Genomic DNA, 20143 nt, shown 5'->3' with positions numbered 1-20143 from the left:
TACGTAGAATAAACAAGAGGTCTTTGAGTTGCTTTTATAGTCGAGTTTCATTCTCTGGGCTTTGCACCTTTCACAGCAGTAGTGCCCTCTCCTGCGTCTTTTAAAACAGATCATGTTACAGCTGCTATGAAACGATTCTGTCATCTCCCCCACCGCCTCCTCTGTTCCTCTGACCGGGAAGACAACTTATAGTTTATGGGAGAAAGAGCACGGCAGAGGAAGGCAAATGAATGCATAAAGACTAAAAAGTTCAGCTTTTAAGATTTATGCACACATCCGCTAAGGTAATTTAGCTGGCAGATCAGATCCAGTGAAAGGCATACAAAGGGCCTGGAATGCTTGCGTTGGACACTGCTAGTTTAAAAAGACCAGGGGACTCTTTGGCCTATTGTTTCTGACCCCCTCCCCACTCTCCCATGTCCCTCCACCTGCTTCTCAGCTCTCGTACTATAAAATAATGCTTTCTTTTAAATGTACTGTGAAAGAAAGTGACCACCATTCTATGCTAATCTTTGCTATTTTTGTGATTAGTTTGTGTTGTCATGGTGCTGTATTGATGCAGCCTACAGCATGTCCACTGCTCAGCCTGAAGTCACCTCTCCTTCTTCTTTGTCTCTATGTCAGACGCTGCATTAGCCAGTGCTGCCTCTTATTAAATGCCAAACCTGTAATTGTGGCGTTGCCACAGTGGCGTCTTTGTTTACACAAAGCTCAGTTAGGTTCAAATTCCTTATTACTTACTGTCTGACATTTTAATGCAGGAGCAGACAGTTAATACTGAATATTTATGTTATGAAAACAGTGGCATTAGTGAGATCGGTGTTTTAAAGTTGCCATCTAACTTTTTTGTTTCAAATACCTTGTGCTGTTAAAACTGTTAAAATCCATACCAGGTAAAATCTTTAAGCTGACCTCAGAAAGCTAATAAAGTCAAACAACAAAGCCAAAAGGCAGCGTGAAACCACGGCTATGTGTCCGTTTCTTAAGGTCTTCTGGAAGGTCATCCCTCTCCCTGCATGTGGGCCCTCAGTCCAACACCAAATCTTTTATCAAAATGTCACCAAGCGTTAGTCAAAGACAAAGACGAAGGGCGCTCTCAAACCCCTGCATCCATCTCCCACTGTCAGGTCCGTGAATAGGTCCGCTCTACTCTAATTAGACCTGTTTATTTGTTACCATGCAGAAATGCAGAACTAAAAACCAGAGTAGATGGAAGTGGAAGGAAATTATCTGCAAACTCACAATACAAAAGCTACATGGGACAGCACACAATCATGCACACATCAGAAGAGGGTCTAATGTGCTGCTTAAAAATAGAAAGAAAATTGAAAAATTGAGTTTTTTGGTCTTTCTTTACCTCCAAAAGCTTTAGAGTGCTGCCCTTGTTTGTTGCCTGAAGGTGTAATATTAGAGACTATATGCAGTGCTCCCCCCTCTCTATCCGCCTGTCCTCTCCTGCATGCACGTCTCTCTGGTGAGTAAAGGCCTTCATTACCCAAAGACACCTTATCATTACTGCGAGGCGCGGCCCAGACACCTTAAGCAAGCCGCACTCCATTTAGTGCAGGAATCTTGTTCGACAAATTACCTACTCCACAAAAATGCCTTTTAGCAAATCAAAATCAGAATTACGCCTACATCAGGAAAGATTTCAGAGTGTATGTTGGAGTGTAAAAGCGGATGCAAGAATGGAACCAAAAGAAGCAATAATGAGGTGAAATGTAAAGAATGGAAGAAACATTTTCCTTTTGGTAAAGCAACTATGCATGTCTTAAAGCTAAGGCTGGTGACAAGTAAATTGGCTTCACTAGTTGCTCAGGTAACCTTACACCACTCTGCCTCAAGTTAGAATTATAAACTATAGCAAACTATAGCTCAGTGTTTCAGCTCGTAGTTGTCAATATGTTGGCGTTAACTTTATTGCAACAGAACGCACTGGATTAGAACAACTTTGCTTGGATTTAACATATTTAAATGCAGCTTACCACGTTGGGTCTAAAGATATGCACAAGTCGGCCGCTTTGAAGAGCAATATTTCAAACTGAACTCGATCTGAAACATGAAAATAAACAGTCCGACACCGCTGGGTCACAGTCACCACTTACTGCCCTGGCTAAAGATTTTTCCAGCATCAAAGGCAAAGCCAATCTACATAGCTAATGCCTTGCACTTTTCTCCCCTCCCCTTGCTCCGACTCGAAACAGCAAAGACCATGAGGTTGCGATGAAAAAACGTGGGGACTTTTCTTTCGCTGGCAATCTGGAAACACTCTCAAGTTAATTAGGGTTGATTGGAAATGAACCGCACAAACAAAGGGCAGCCTATGCCCCGACTTCTATAGCTTGTGCATAAATGAGCGCGTGCGTCTCGCGTTGAGGTAGAAGCTTTCGAAAATCGTCCCTTTTAAGAAAAATGACCCGTTCTCTGCTAACCCACCCCCCCACCCACCTCAGATTAAGGGAATGCACCGTCAAAAGAATGTGTGACGACCTCCACTGCCACGGAGCAAAACTTCCCCGGCCCCAAACCCCACAAAAGGCAAGAAGGTAATTAAGTTTGAAAGAATAGAAGCCAGCTCGACAAACAATGCGCCAGTGTCCACGGGGAGGGATGGCCGAAGACATTAACATGCAGTGGTCCGAAGAAGAAGGGCAAAGGGGAACACAAAATTGCATTCTCCATTATCTGCTCTTTTGCTTTATTTATCTCTCTTTATTTGGATTCAACATCTGGCTATAGGGGCTTCCCACGTCCAACCCCCCCAATGCTACAACAACAACTACTACTACTACTACTACTGCTACAGGACCTTTCCAAGACAGTTTTCATATGTTGCACAACCTTAAAAGTACGCTAACAATTATCTTCCACCCTTTGTTACCGACTGAGAGTGCTAAGAGCTAACTAGATTGCCTCTATAAACAGCCTCGCCAACACAAAACACAACACAGGGGGCTTTCATCTTTTGGGACACATCTCCAGCACAGCAGTTTAACTCAATTAGCAAAGAATGTAATTTTATTTACAGACTCTCGTAGTCCATGTGGTAACGCACGCACATGCCCACAGTCGCGCACTATAACCAAACGGAGACCACGTGGTGTAAGAAAGAACTATTCATTGCGTACGTTTCATCACAAGACACTCCCGATGTCAAGATAAAGAGAAAAAGAAAAAGAAAATTACCATTGGCGCCCATAGAGAATTAGATTGAATTTACTAACAGGTAAGAATGCCTTAAGTGACCAGGAGAAGAAGTGAACTAATTGTGGTTTTGCACCGCTTTGTGTTGAGTAATCTGCTCCCTTTTGTCTCTGCCTCTCACAAGAGACGTGGATTAATGCTAAAATGATGACTGCATAATCCTTGATTTGCCTGTGCTAAATAAATATTAATCTAGTGGCGCTCGCCAAGCTCTTGTAAGGTACAACATACACAATATGAAAGGGCTTAGCGCTTACATAAATCACAGCCTTATCTTTTGGATGAGGCACGATCCCACACAAACACACACACACACACACACGCACGCACACACGCACACACACACACACACACACACACACACACACACACGCACGCACGCACACACGCACACACACACACACACACACACACACACACACTAAAGGGGGTGGCAGGATTATTGAAAATGAATAATTCTGCTAAATACAAAGCTAAAAAGGAGCCTAAATGTGTTTTCCTTTAGAGTGTGTGAAACAAAACAGAAGACAAATAATATGTGCAGTATTATCTATGTATTGCCCAGAATAAACTTTTACTAAATTCAACCTTCATTAAAGTTTCTTGGTGCCTTAGAGTCTTAAATACTAGTAGCATTACCTAGTAGCAGTACTAGTCATTGTAATAGTAATAGCATCAGTAACAGCAGTTTTTTATGTTTTAGCAGAGCAGGTCCTGTGGTATTGATGAAGCCACAGACAATAGCAAAAATGTTTACCGTACACATATTTGAGTACTTTATGTCTGGCTTGAAGTATGGCAGAATAATGTGGACTGAAGCTGCCTATACCAACTATAGCTGGCTGCCTTCTCTTTTGTACACTCAAACTGACAGGCCGTGGCAGCCCAGCGCAGAAGAGGTTAAGCAAACACTGTCCACGTCAGTCAAGGTCTCACAGACACTGAGAACCCTCTCTGACGCAGGCATTTCACATCCACCTGGCACTCTCACACACACTACTGTATCAGCCAGCCCCGCTCCAGACACTGCTAGTGCCTTTAGTGTAGGCTCTGGTGAGTGGAACTTGTACTCAATTTGTCGCACATGCAGCAATTAGTCATCTATCTTGGAAGAGCAAAGGGACATTTTAGAAGAATGTTCTGTTTTTGATTAAATAAAACTTAGTATGGCTCGAATGATCTACCTTTCTTGTTATAAATCATTAATAAAACTGTAAATGACTTAGTTTACAGACAATCTGCCTTCTGTATTGATGTTTATACGTTTATCTTGAATGTCATGACGTGTTTAAATATTGAAATTATAATTTGTATGCTGTTGTATTCTAGTGTTGCCAAACATGAAACAGATATTACAACTGCTGCATCAAAATTCTTCAAAATGGATATTACTGTCTGAACACCTGTTTTTACAAGCGGGGACACAAAAACATGTAGGTAATTGCACAGTAAGCTTTCAGACAACGTGACCGAGTGTTTCAGTTATTTTCCAGGGGTTAACAATAAAGTTTAAAGTTCATCCTCCCAAAGATTTTCTAAAGAGAGTGCGCGGCAGGACCCTGTACCTATCATTATCTTCATAAACATAATCATAGGGAAGGTTTCCTGACTGACGCCAACAGCTATGTGGCCCGCACTGAAACTACACCTGAGCACTCTTTTGACACGCTACATAAAGACTGCTAATGTCCTCAACAACAAGCCCCAAACTTGAAAACAGAATTTGAACAAAAAGGGGGTCATTTACGTTAACTAAATGCACTCATACCTTTTAGCTGAAATTCTCGTGACAGGTCTAATTTCTGGACCCATGGAATTACTAATTAACTTAAGCTTTTTGGCTCTCTATTTAATTAGAGAGAGCTCCAAATGAACTTTAGACCAAAGCCATTTGCTTTTTAAACAAACCCCCTTTTTCTGACAGCTGTTGCGAGTTTACCCTGTTCTCACAGAAACCACAAGCAAAGCACGCTTGTTATTTATGCCATCATCGGCTCTTTTTCTGGTTACCGTGGGAGGGAAGAAAGGAGAGAGAGAATAGAAAAGAAAGGAAAGAGAAATGGAGTTGAAAAGTCTATGTTTTAATTGGATTTCTCTATAAAAAACAACGACTGTCAGATGTAATTAGTGCGGTTTGAGATTAGCGCTGCAATATTCCTTTATCAAATAAACACCATGTCACGCAAATCCAGCGCTGGCCCACTGAGAGGGAACATATACAGCGAATGGACCATTACTCCACTGTGCGCTGTGGGAAATTAGAGCGACTATTTCTCTATTTAATGTTGAATACCTGTGCTGTGATCATCTGCACTATTGTTCTTTGTGACACTTATGTCTTCTCTGCTTTTTTATCCGAGAGATAATTTTTAGCTAGGGCTGTGCCACATTAGAATAAAGGCGGCTGACAATGGATATAAAGACTTTCTTCCTTAAACATTAATATACTCCAGAAATAATTATCACATGCAAAAAACCAAAAGGTCAGAAATGTAAAATTAGAAAACACAAGGTGTATAATGTGTATCATGATATATTATTTTATTCACTTATTTCTGCCCTGTAGTCAAACCAGTCGATTAAGATAAGATAAGATAAGATATTCCTTTATTGTCCCACATGGGGAAATTTCATTGGTGCAACGCAGGTAGATACAGAGGTAGATACAGAAGAACAGATCACTTATAGGAAGTCTGAAAAACACTTTCAGTAGAAGATCTCCTATAAATAAATAAAAACTCCCATAGACAAATAAATAAATAAATAAATACCATTGCATGTGATCACGACAGTAATTGCACATGAATATGTGTCACGACAGCACATAGATTGCACATGAGTGCAATCTATGCTATTCTATGCTAATCTATGCTAATCTATGCAATTAAAAGCTTTATTTCAGCTTTATTCCACCTCTCTACAACCTAAACCCTGCACACGTGTTATTCTAAAATAGAAGTGACCACAGCATTATAGCCATGTCTGAAGACTCATCCATCACCACCTTGTGACAATTGTTTATTAAAGAAGCAGTCTATTCTTTGCTTTTTCTGACAATCCTCCCAAATCCTTCCCTATATCTGCTCATCTGAAGCACACTTTATTTAGTCTAGAGGCAGGGCTCTGATACATCAGTGAAACCACGGACCAAACGCACGCTGTTAATACCTACTATTTTATACACAAGAACATTCCTGGGACAGCTCTGGTCTTCTTCTGTGTCATGCGAAAAGTGTGTGTTTTTTCATTGCAAAAGGAAAAATAATTAAGAGATTTTTTCCACAGGTTTTATGCCAGGCCAAAGGTTTTTGAGAAATGGCTGGTTCAGATGTTCAGATGTGGCGTCGGCCTACATTGGGGACGATGCATCTGCACACCTGACCTTGGACAAGAATTATAAATATTAATTGAATTATTTGGACGTCATGGTGTAACTAGAACTAAATTCCTCCTGGTAAACTGCATCTCATCTCTCATTACACTGTTTGTTTAAGCCCACAAGTCATGCATAATTAATTGGCCACTGGTTCCCTTATGAGCCCAGCCAATGGCCTTGATATCCCTATGTTTCTGCCTTCAGGAATAGCACGCCAATCATACTGTATAGATTTTAATTGGACACATATCACACATACAAATCACCTTAACTTAATGTACACATAGACGAAGCAATGCTCTGAGATTTTGTATTCAATTTCTCACTTTCCACCGATGTTTTAACTATCATTCTAGTCAGTTTGTTGCTATCTAATGGTGTGTTAACGCAGCGTCCTGTGACTGGGCTCTTCAATCCCTGCCTTTGTCTCATACCAAGGAGGAAGAGATGTCTCATTTGTCATGAGACTTGAGCCGCTGCTATTGTGGTCGCGTTTTTTCTCCAACCTGGACAAACTTAGTCATTCGTCAAAGCGTTTTTAGCTGACTATATTCTGTGGTTCTGTCTGGGTTTTCACCATTGAAGATTGAAGACTTCCATCGATCTGTTTTTTCACAAAAGAGGAAAAGAAATGTTCTAAATACATGCATAAATATAGGGAAGATTACAGGTATTTTTCTAGTTTGGGTGAGATGAAAACTTTGAGGCACTTGCAGGAGCTAAAATGTCTTAATATGATAGAACCGATCAAGGACAAATTACGCCGCAAAGGAAGCTCGATCATAAAGTCTACAAGAGTCACTCACCAACTTCCACCGATGCAAATGAAAGATGATCCTAAAAGCACAAGAGAACACGAGACAGATAACACCGACAGAAAGGCCAAAAAGCTAAATCGGGAAGACAATAGATCTTGGCTGAAAAAGGCTAAGTCTATTTTATTTGACCTAAACCTGAGAATCGTAGCCACCCCGAGGGCCCACCGGACCCAGAGAACACAGAGCTCTCTCAAACATTACCCCGATTGTTCTAACCCCGTTCCGTACAAATTCCCCTGCTCCAACTTTCAAATGAAAAGAATAAACATATTATTGTAAATGAACTACCCAGAGTGCTGTTTTTTTCCATGGCTAATATCCTGTACAGGACGGCGAATGCAAAATAGGCAGGGGAGCCTGAGAACCGGGCGGAGGGAGGAGAGAAAAATCCCCCTCTTTCTATTTTCCCTTCAGAGACTGAGAGATGCAGACAGTGAGATGTGTGTAAAAGACTGAGAAACGCAATCCTGACTGGCGCGGGACCAACAGCAACAAAAACATTTAGATAAGCGTGCTCAATAATGAACGATTTCAATGAGGACAAAAATTACATTTCCTACAGATAACATGGCCTCTTCCCATAACAGCGCTGGCAGAAGAGGGTGCAGACCACGTCACGCTCCACACTGCAGCTCCACTATGTCAGGGGAGGCCTGTAATAGCCATATTAGTATCAGTTTACTTCGTCTGAAACACTACTTTACTCGTCAGAAGGAAATATAGACTCTGTATGACAACTTGACTGGCTTCGGTGGAAAAGAAACAAATCGCACTTCAAGCTCGTGCTATGGCTAACAGTGGCACGGCTCAAACGATTACCGATCTGCAACACACAGCACAAGGGCCACTCAAAGTAACACTCCACGCACACACAAGCAGGGCCGCCGCCACGCTCTTGATCCTCACAGGTGGCACGGGTCAGAGCAAGAATGCCTTCCCCACCTTTTCCCATCCGCTAAGCACTCACTTCCTTTCATGCCACAGTCTGTCAAGTCGTCGCAGAAGAGAAGAGGCAAGAAAAGCAGAGATATGGCGTGGAATGGAGACAGGTCAGAGGAGCGGGAGTCTTTGTCCCGCACCACTCAGCTCCTGCATGTTTCCTCCTCGGGTTTGGTGGCATTAGCATATGAAAGGAAGGGGAAGGCGTGCAAAAGGTCACAGAAAGAAGATCCTGTCCAATGAGACACAACAAAAACAGGCCACACCAGCCTTTGTGCCGATCATGTTCTCCACCACCCAAACTAACGCTCCTCCCATTCATAAAATCATTTTCATAGACCATATGCAGCGACAGTGATGGCGGTTGATCATAAATTACTCACTGAGTTGAGTGGGGTCAAACAGGAGTCATTGTGGCATCACTGACATGTGGCCTATGTTAGCCTCACACAGGCAGCACAGGCGCACCTGCCCGTCTGCTGCACACTTCCCTCTTCCCCCACAAAATCCAGCCAAATACTCAGCAAACATCTCAATAAAGAAAATCTAAGAACGTTGTAGTTTGATTTGATCCATAAAGCCACTCCCTTCCTTCCATGGAAATGCTACCTGAGCCACACATAATTGCACACTCCAGTGCTTCAGGCGTACAGTTTAGTGCATACATGCAGCTTAAGGAGACGGAGTTTGCACTAACTCCATTATCATACATATTGCCAACATGACAGGCTCCTTCTGCTGGCATCCGATGTCTCGGCCCAAAACACTGGCCTGGTGCTTTCTGCTCCTCCTGCAGCAAACAGAGCAGCGGCGGCGGCAGCGGCGGCAGCAGCAGTGTCCACAGACTCAGGCCTGAGAGGAGGGAGCATTTCATCTCTCTTTCATCTCTGTCACCCAGTCAAGCGTTCAATGCCCCATTCAGCGCCTGCCCAGCATTATGCAAAATAATGCTAATCCCCTTTCCCGTGCTTTCACACTTGTATAAACTGCCGTTCCTGCCTCTGAAAAGCAATTATATCAGTTTACGTTCCTGTCAAAAACAGAATCAGCATGCAAGTACAACTACCACCAACTAGATCCACTCTTCGGCCACCTTTGGCGAGTGGAAAACATTGTTTGTCCACTATCTCCCAGCTGCTGAGAGGGGGATAGTCATTTAATGTGTGTTTACATGTTAAGATAAAATCCTAAATATTTTTTTTTTTTTAGGGATCACCTGCTCAAAACATGCAACGTGTTGCATAATGGTACCAAAAGAAAGCATCTTGTTAATCAGTAGCTGAGCTCCGGAGTCACTGTCTTCTGGCTCAGACACACTGCTGTGTTACACATGTGACATGCTGACTGACACAGCGCACTGTTGTCGTCTCCACTCTCACATATTGCCACCACATGCACAGGCGGCCAACGCACGAGTGCACATGCAAACACACAGCCATACACAGGCACAAAGGCTACAAGGAAAGATGGCAGGGTATTTTTGAATATGCAAATGTCCATACAAGTGGAACATGTGTAAATAGGGGGCATTGTGAGCTGGTTTGATATCGGGCCTCTCAGTCTTTTTCAGCCCGTCTGATGTTATGTTACAGAATGCACACCCGTCACTACTGACGACAAATCAGGGGACATTAGTCAGCACAAATAACCAGGTCGTCATGGTGACTAATGAATTTGAATTAAATGACATTTGCCAAAGCGGACAGCCCGTGTCTTAAATGGGCTAGTTATGTGTTAGCACGGGGTGTTGCTGGCTGGTTGCCTTACACACTGCCATTATTCTCTCCTCCGTCGTGGTGGCACAATGGACTCTTGTATCTTTGCTGATACCCACTGGCGGTACAAGCTCTGTTCAACAATTTCCATATGTTAATATAATTAAGTGCTAATTACACTAAAACTCGCATATTCACAAGCACCCTCCCCGGGAGCGATGGAGGCTTGATCTGGTTCCAAGTCTTTAACCCTCCTCCTCGTGCTGCTCTCTAAAGGTGCGTGTGTGTGTTAGCGCTGCTGCCCCAGGGCTGACACAGGAAGCCCCCCCTGTTTGAGACAATGCTGAGCTGCTGTGGACTTTTAGCTTCTCCCCCTACAGGCCTCCTCGAGCCAAGAGTCAGGGCCTGACACGGCTACTACTCACAACAGTTACCTTTAGAACTCTTTAACAGACAAATGTGCTACTTCACAAACGTTTAAAGATTCAAACTGGAAACACGTCACTCAGAATAGAAAACAAAATAAAAAACAAATGAATAAATACTAAAATGTACAAAATAAAACATTGACAATTATGGCTAAAATTATTAAACTATATCTTCATCGTCAAAGCCATCTGTTTGAGGGCTGACAAAAATCTACATGATTTCCCCATTGAGAATGCATGTATGGATGTGAGAATGGCGTTTTGATAATGGAGGACAGGCAGTTGTGCTTTTCACTTGGTAATGGCCGTGAATCGGGGAGGAAGCCAAGCGGTCGTGCTACAATTAGAGCTCTTTTGTGCCTTTTCCTCTGTGTCTTTCTCCCTCTCTCCAGGTTTAGCCCGCTGACACTCTCCCTATGAGGGCGATGTTAAAACAGTGCTCTGCAGACTGGACTGGGGGAGAGTGATGGAGGGGTCACACCATGCTGTTGGACATGCAAGCAGCAGATGGTACAGGAAGGAGCATTAAATAAACACACATACACCTATTGGCAGACTGACGCCTCAGTGTGCGCCATGTCCCTTAATGAATGTCTATAGGGAGTCAAAGGGTCCAAGCTCATTTAGTTGCCTCTCAATGAGATGCAGCATTATGACTATGGTAATACCCCCTCCCCTTCACAATAATCATACACAGGTCATTGTGTCAAAGTGATTCATTTCTATCTCACACATACGCCAGATGTTATTACGCACGAGAGTAAATCTATCCTGTGGACGGCACTGGGCTCATGCAAAAGGAGAGAAATTGTTCAGAAAAAATATATTGTTATAGCCGTGTGGCGTGTGGTGAGCTACGCTGCCCGCTCAAGCATGGCGCTGGTAATGCAGGTTGGGATGTAACCCTGAGAGTGTATGTGTGTCTGCGAGGGGGAGCCCCTTCTCACTAATACCTGCTTCTCGGATTACCACAGCGTCTTAAGTATTCAACCGGACTCATATTTTCCCTTTCTGCCTTTTTAGTCAAATTGGCTGTCTTTACAGTGTAAAGCCGTAATATAGCTGTCCTTACTAAACGCCTATGGGGATCCACACAAGAACATTAACATGCAGCGATAGTCTGGTTGCAAAGCTCCTCTCTATTTCTTTCTCTCTCCCTCGCTCTTTCTGCAGCAGAGACTTCTAAATCATCCAGCCTCCTCTATTAGACGGGAGACTTATTGAGGTAGAAACCATAAAAAATGAAGAAGGGAAATTTAATCCCTGAAATATTGATTTGCACATTAATATCAGATAGGCAGAGGGCAATCTAGCCGGGTGGAAATGACACATTGTCGACCCCTAGGAGAGGCCCGAGCCAATCTTCAGGCTGCATGTGTCTCGGAGCAGGAGTTATAGGAGAGACTCTCTCCTCCTCCCTCTGTCCCTTCAGAAGCTGGCTTAATGAACGCTGCAATGCTGAAAATGCATTAGCTTTTAATAATCAAGATGCATTTGAATGCCAACAGCTATTGTGCTCACAAGGCTGTCCGTCCATCTTTCACACTATATGTTTTTATGACTGTTCTTGTGCTACGAGTAAAATGAACGATGCGAGTCACAGGCTGCGATAGAATACACTGGCAGGCTTTGATATTGCTAAGACAATACAGAAGAAAACACAACCATGGCCTGGGATCTTGCAAACGATGGAGCTAAAACCTCTGCTTTCAAAATGAATAAAATAACATGAGACAATGACTTCATAAACTGATGAAATTCTGTGCAATTAAAGATCCTATCATGTTACATTTTTGATAAGCAATGAACATATATTTAATTGTTAAATTAATTGTGTATTAAATGAAAATGTATAAACCACTGATTTAATAACGTGGTAATTATCATTATTATTTTGCAATTAAAAGCAATGTATTTCAATAATAATACGAATAATAATAATTTCATTTTTAATCTGACAGCAAATTGAGTAAGCAATGAAAATAACTCAAACCTAGGATATGGAAATAAACTAAGTAGCACAATAGCTTTACACACATTCAGACGATTTTTTGCTTTCGTTATATTTCTAAATTATCCCAGTAAAATTACGTGAATGCAAATCATCAATAACACAAAAATACGTCTCAAAAAGAGTGTGAAGGTCTCTGGCAGTGACGCAGGGGTTGGAAGTGCCCGCGCTCCGGTCCACATACCAGGCTGGGAGACTGGCTGGCCCCTTGGCCCTGATCTTTTCTCTTTTTTCTTTTTCTTTTTTCTCCAGTGCGATCGATGTCCCCCCGTCACCGCCGCGTCCCCGTGCGCACAGTCAAGTCTATCTCTCTCCTCCGGAAACGCACGTCCCCCGCGCCATGTCCGCTCCAAACACACTCCAAAAAAATGATCCGACCCGACCACTTTGAGGACGTTTTACAACCTGATCGCGAACTTTTGTGGGGGTGAAATTAAATCTGCCGTGCGGGGTTCTCTATGGAATAAAAGCCCGACATCAAAACGGAACTTGACATGATTTGCCTATAGTATAAAAGAAAAACACAATCGTACAAGTTCAACGCACACGTAGAAGCCTTGTGAGGTGTAATGATTAGATGGGTGCAAAAGACCAGGGGTGCCAGGAGGCTGGACCGCGAACCGACCGACTCCTTGTGCTCCCTGCAGCCCGGGAATGACGCTCCTGCGCCGGGTGACGCAGCCACATACGCCCCGGTGAAAAATGACGCGAGTTCAGGACGCGCGGCGGCGGGTACACGTGCAAAAGGGCGACACGAGCTCGGGAAAGGTGGGGTTTTGATTGTGTAACGACACGATAATAACAACCGATCGTGCTTCAAAATAAGAGTTTTATGTGAACGGAGCCGGACTTCGGAGCGCTCCCTCCGCTCGTCCGCTTCTGGCAGGACAGGACAGAAGGTGCGCTCGACTCCCGACACTCATTGTGCTCCAAAACTGCCATTTGACACCGTGTCCGGGTTGAAAACTGCTCTGATCGCGGCATAAACGTGTTTTAAGGGCACATTTGACTATTCATAAGCGGCAGGAATGATGTATTCCGGGACTGTTGTGAAGAACAGGGGGGAGCGAGGAGCGAGAACACGTCCGGGGGAATCGGGACAGCCAGCTCCCTTATCGAGCACAGCGGTGCACGGTGTTTGGGGAGAAGTTTCGCGCACCAAACAGCTCAATAACTACCGCGTAAACTTGTGGTTTGACGTGTAATCCGGGCAGTAATCGCGGCGGACACGAGTGGAAGAACGCCTCCCCGCTGTCACTCGCCTCTCTTTTGCTGCGGCCAAAAGCGCCTCCGACTTGTGCTACTACAACGTGCTGCTCCTCCAGCTCTGTTCGTGCTCTAAAAACACCCGGCACCTGCTCTGCAAACAGACCCCCCGATGTCAAATATGCAGCAGAGACAAAGGATCGATACACGAGCCCCCTTAAATTTATCACACACGCACACGCCAGAAACTACTCAATAAAAGTTAAAGGGGAGAGGTCCAGAGAACAAACTTACTTTCTTCCCCCTCCAAAAGCCGTCACCTCCGCTTCTCAGCGCGTCGCTCTCTTTTTTTAGTTTTTTTTTTTTTTAAAGAAAAACGGTCACATCCAGCGGCTTGCGTAAGATGACAATCAAAAGGTGAAAACGGGGAAAATTACAATAATCCTCCAAACTTTAAAGTTGGAAAAAAGGGGTAAAATCACCAATGGCAAAGCATTATGAGAGAGCTATCCCTTATTTTGGTTCCGGTGGCGCTGAAACCGACGTGTCGACGGGCTGCCTCGCACTTTCTCTTGTGGACGGGCTCTGGAAACGGAGGAAAGGAAATGAAAATCCGATATGTCTTTATTCTGCTAATTATTATCGTTTTAGCCCTGTTTAAAAAAATGGCTGATTAAGTTGAGTGCGCATGTCTTTGTGTGTCTATTTCCCGATATGCACTCTGGGAATGGGTAGAGAGACAGTCAGAGAGAGAGGGAGAGAGAAAGAGGGAGGGCGCACGGAGACACAGGAGGGAGGGGGACGGAGGAGAGAAGTGTAATTAGTGAGTTGATCAACAGTCTCCACATCGCAAATGACGCGCACACGGAGCGCACACGGAGCGCGCGGGGAGCCCTGGCGGCGGCGGAGGTCCGTGCCGCGCGCGGAGGAGGACGCGGCGGCGGCGGCGGCGGCGGCGGCACACGGGCGCGCGGGCTCTGCTTGCTCCTCAAAGCAACAAGGCAAAAAGCTCCTCTGCTACAATAAACAACAGTTTCTAAAAGTTAAAGCACACTCCAGATACAATTATTCACAATTGTTTGCTCCCGTGTTCCCGATCGGTGGGTAAAAAAATAAATAAAAATACGTTTGGTGTGTTTAGACTTTTGTAATGTGAGAGAGTATAATACAAATTCCAACTATTCAATTATTTTCGTTATAGTTGTGAAATCGGTTTGAATATTAATTAGAAAACATGAGAGTTGTGTGTTGGAAATGGCAAGGAGTGTAAAATGTGCACAGTATGTGTGAGGGTTTAGAATCAGCAGAAATACAGTGATACAGTTACATTTTTTAAATATGTATTAAGGCAGATTAGAGAAAATACACCGGACGTGTAAAGCACAACACAAATGCCCCGCGCAACAAGGCTCCCCACGAACTACAGACTAGAAGGATATACGCTTTTCAATAACTATAGTGATGATTTCAAAAAAGGTGAGCATTAGCGGAAGACGATCTGTGTATGTATCTGGAAGTGGCATTTCTCCTCCAAAATGTGCATTTAGTATTTAGGACATGCAGATTAGAAGTAATTCATAAACACACTTGTTTCAAGTCCACCACCACAGCACTGGGTGAGTGTCCTTCCACTAAGGCCCTGAGAGGGTTTTAAAAGGCAAACTGCAAAAATCCAATAGGGTCACACCAAAATATCCCTTCACTGTCCAGTGTAGTATCGTTTACATTGACTGTGGCTCTGATGGTGCTATATGCTTTGAAGGTTCCCCTCTTGTTTCTAAACAGTGGCTTTTGAGCAAAGGCAAAAGACTTTACACCGTCTCAATCGGGGAGAAAATCAAGAGATCTCCTTCATGGGGGAGAAAAAATCGAAACTGGGGTGAATTGAACTGCATGAGCCGGGGCTTGGGATGTGATGATAAGGCTGCTGCTGCTGCTGCTGCTGGCAAGTGAACTACTAAAGGTCTACTTCGGAAGCCACATTGACTACAACGTGCACCCCCGTACCGACTGGATCCTTAAAGAAGCCAAGGGATCCGAGCCCGACCCGACCCGAGGCTGTTTATTCTGGCTTTTTACACAGGTCTCTGACAGAACGGGAAGAGGGGGAGTGGGTGGGTCGAGGTGAGGGAACAGAGGCGTCACTTTTCACCCGGATCCAAGGCTCCTGCCGCCGCCGCCGCCGCCGCCGCTGCAGCTGCAGCTGCCTCGCCATCCTCCAGGGGTGTTCTCTGTGCGCGCAGCCACTGGAGGCGTCGCGCACACACGCCACGAGAAGCGAGGCTGGCCGCTCCGTGCAGCAACGGTCGTTTCAGCCGCGTTAAGTCAAGCAACAAGCGACGTAAAGCTATGTGGACTATATATTCTTTATCTGGGGGAATCTCCTGCACACATCTGATCGGGGACGTTGCATTTTTCCGTTATATTTTTGGTGCTTTCTGTCAAGAAAAGCCGGATTTGGAGGAGCAGCCGCTTATCTTAGCCTCCTTCGTTTGGTAAATCCCCCGGTGTCCTCCCTCCCCCCTTTTTTACCCCGGAGACGATGCTCTTTCTCCGGCACAGCGCACCACAATAGGCAGCGTTAACTAATATTTCGGTCCATTTCCATATCAGCAGCATCCTCAATTAATTATAGATGTTATCTGCGCACGCTGCACGCGCTCCAAAGTCTGTAAGTTTGCGCGCGAGCTTGTAATGTAAGTGTTCTTAAATTATAAAAAAAAATCTTGCCTTTTCGCGTCTGAATGTCAGTCCTTTCGTTTGGATATCAAGCATCTGCAATAAACGCATTTTAACTCTTGAACTGAAGCAGCATCAATAACCACAAAATGCCAGTTAAATTGATTTTCTTGTGTGTGTGCTCAAAATTCTACATGGTGTTTTTGGAAATCTTAAAGATGCAATTGATTTGTGTGTGTTGATTTATTTATTTAAAAAAAAAAAAAAAAGAATAAAAGGTGTCGATGCGTGTTTGAAATCGCCACAGTCACCTGCTGTTGCTCCCCGATGCATGCCCTATGCTCCGGCGCCCTCGTGGGGCTGCGAGGCTGACCTCTGGCTCTCCAGGGCGCGTGCACGCAAGCGCTCCCCAAAGCCCCGAGCCGTGACCCGGTACCTGTCACACTGACCCAATGGCCAAGTTCCGCCCAGCAGCACTCACACAGCAAGGCCAACGAACCCACACAGCAGCAGCAGCAGCAGCAGTAGAAAGCACAATAAAATCACGCTTATATCCACCGTAAATCCGCTACAAACCGAGGACACTGTACATAACAATGCATCCACAACACAAAATCTACTTCAAAATACAACGTGCATGGGTAGTTGTCATTCTATTAGCGCTCAGAATTTCAAATCAATAATTGCAACAAAAAAAGACAAGAAAAAAAGATCAACAACTTTGGTCGTTTTTTTTTCCGCCAAGCAAACGGCACTCTGCGTAAAGCATTAAGCACAACTTGACTTAATAGCAGTAAAAGGCAACAAGATTAAAGCAATGCCACAAAATCAACTTTTTCTTATTGAGCTCCCAGCAGAAATTCCCCGGACATTTCCACTTGTAAAAACAACAACACTCCATAAATATGCAATCAGTATAAAAACCGTAGCCTTTTCTTACCTCGCTTAAATCCAGAGAAAGTCAAAAGAATAATAAGCCATTGAGTGAAAGAAAGTGTAGATTCGTAGTACCTTTGGTATAAAGCATTCCGTTTTGCTTCTTTCCTGTCTTTCTCTTGCTCAGCAGCGATCCGATAATAGCATATGGAAAGTGTTTTCAAAATGCCCAGATTTGGCACATTGTCATTGAAAGGAGAGGAGCGCAGTGATGCGGTGCTACAACAGGGGAAATGAGTTGCGGATTGGACGCAGCCAGCTTCGGTGCGGACTTATCCCACTTTAATTTAATATTCCGCAATCACACACACTAGTGATGGCAAATAATTCAAGGAGAAATTCAGAGGGAAGGAAATGCTTTTTCGTGTGTGTTTTTACACCACTTTATTTGATTAAGGAGGGGGCGACACAATATTGTTTCCCTCCTCCTTTCCAAGTTTATATTTTTGGACAATTGAAGACAATAGATTTTTATTTGTTTGCATTTATTTAAAAATCAACAACTGACGGCTTCTGGGCATCGATGTCACACTGGAATCATTCCTAACATAAAATCGAGAGCCATAAACGCTTGTTTGTAAAACACTGAACCCAAAATCAATGTATTGGGACATTTCAATCGATTATATAAACGAAAATCCATACGCAACATGAGACCGGTATCAGCCCACTCTTCCGCTCCGCTTTTAAAGAGAGGGAGAGGAGAGGGAGACGGAGGAGAGAGCCTTGTAGTGGCTGAGTTCAAAACAAAGACTGTCAATGCAGCCCTTTGCTACAGTCACATATCAGGGCTTTTTTACATCACAGGGCTCCATGAACTCACACTAGAATTATATGTTTTGCGCAGCACTTGTAATCACAGGATCCAGACACGGAATAATGAATGAAATTACGTCTAATTTAAACAAATGTCCTTACACGGAACAGCCCCAGCATGGTTTGTGCCAGAGGACTCTCCAGCTCAACTTTTGTGACCTGTATTGACTTGACCTGCCAAAAGTGCTTCCAGATGCCAGTGATGGTGCAAGCACTGATGACAACAATTAGGCAGAGCAGAGGGGGGGTGAAGGCGCTCTAATCAAATGTGGGATTACGTTGAATTATAAGGGTCAAGGATGGCCTTTTGAAAGACCCACCACCCCTTATATTCTCTTAAGATCACATTTCACATGCAACAATCAACAAGCAGCCGGTGCATAATGACAGTATATGCAAATCCCTTAAGGAAGACATGGACACTATGGCACAGTCAATTGCGTAAAATGCGCATTAATATGCAATGTGATATTAAGTGTGAGGTCACAAGGGGCAAAGGGGGGCTATCTGGGCCGGGGGTAAGATGTGCCAATCTTGCAAAATTTACATGGGACCACAGCTGCAAGGGCTCTCGAGCAGAGAGAAGAAAGGAGGCTGGAGGGAGGGGCCATTATTGTGCTTGGGGGGGTGCGCGAGGTTAGGACACAACGGGTAGAAGGCGAGGTGAAGGGTGCTGGGTCTACTGTACAGCCATATACAATGTGTTTATGTGATAAGAGCACGTCCCATAACTTTACCAATACTGCTGCTCCCAAACAACAAGTGAGGAGGAAAACAACCTGGCACGTGTCCTTTTCTAATAAGCTTTATTGTTAATGAACGTAACGCAACATTTCACGCACAGACACGTCTAGAGAACACTGTTGCTGCTCGTCTTTCAGCTCGGCCCGCTGTCTTCCTCCCACTTGGCCCTTTGCTCCGCAGATCTTCTTTCATTGTTGAGCCTTCTTTAATAGACACGCGTCCAGTGAGTGTCCTCCATAGATGGGCAGAGAAAAGGGGGGGGACACCCCTTTCAAAACGACCTCCTGGTGATGCCCTAACACACATTTCCTCGCCCGCAGCCCCCTTCAACGCCAAATTCTATTGATTATCGCTCAGATCCACACGCAGTTACGACCTATAAAGCCGCGCGGATGGGAACAATGGCACCTGTAAGCTGAGTTTGAGAGACACGGAAATTCATCGACAGGGACTAACTGGTAATCAATAGGAGGAAAAGTCATCTCTATTACACTAAATTATACTAAATGTAACCACTGAAATCATGCATATTTTGTATTTTAGGGTGAATTCATTATTTAGAATAGATTAAAAAAATACACGTCAAACAGCCTCATAAATAACAACAACTATCTATAATAATAATGATGATAATAAGAATAATAAGATTAATAATACATGCATAATAAAATAATTATAAATAAATATATACATACATGAATACATAATAAATAAAAATGGAAAAAGCCTGTTCCCGTTGAAAGGAACACCATTAAAATCGACGTGGGCCTATAGCTTATTAAAAATGCTTCATGACAAGCCATGGACTCGAACATGTCAATTTAGAGGTCCGAAAGGTCCAGGAGCCCCCCGCGTCTTATTGGAGGACCGTCCGTCACCCCTCCACTTTCCCATCGCGCATCCAGCCATGGCCCCTGACACACGCGCACAAACACACACACACACACACACACACACACACACACACACACACACATTGAGGGCCGGACCGGGCCAATTACGCTCAAACCTCAACTGATATTTTCATATAACTCTGACGGATTCTGTTAAACGTATATGCAAAGAAGGCCTCTAGTAGATAAATGTATTGTTTTGTCGTTTCGGTTTGATTAATCAGTGTGATTCTAATAATTAATTAGAATTAGTTTAGTGATATTCCGTTTGGATAAAACAAAAATACTTGTGTTTACATCAACCAGCCCGCCCTGCTGTCAACTCTGAGGTTATACCGTCAAATCAGTCCAAACTGCATGGACGCCACCGCGTATCAA

General features: G+C 43.9%; 1 protein-coding gene across 4 annotated transcripts in view; it reads right to left on the bottom strand.

Annotated features, from left to right (window-relative positions):
* Nucleotides 1–17482, bottom strand: part of zfhx4 (zinc finger homeobox 4) — a 71583-nt gene extending 54101 nt beyond the window's left edge. For 2 of the 4 annotated variants that reach the window (XM_072450632.1, XM_072450636.1), the window contains exon 1: nucleotides 13992–14042. The gene's annotated coding sequence lies outside the window, so the exon portion shown is untranslated. Of the gene's footprint in view, nucleotides 1–12675; nucleotides 12893–13991; nucleotides 14043–17387 lie in introns of those variants that run through there. The other 2 variants (XM_072450633.1, XM_072450635.1) reach the window with 2 other exon arrangements.
* Between the last annotated feature and the right edge of the window lie 2661 nt (nucleotides 17483–20143).

The sequence above is a fragment of the Eucyclogobius newberryi genome, unplaced genomic scaffold, assembly GCF_026437365.1.
Source record: "Eucyclogobius newberryi isolate DKJ021-1_F unplaced genomic scaffold, fEucNew1.0.hap1 SCAF_18, whole genome shotgun sequence".
In the NCBI taxonomy this organism is placed as follows: Eukaryota; Metazoa; Chordata; class Actinopteri; order Gobiiformes; family Gobiidae; genus Eucyclogobius; species Eucyclogobius newberryi.
This window is presented reverse-complemented; position numbering and strand designations above follow the sequence as displayed.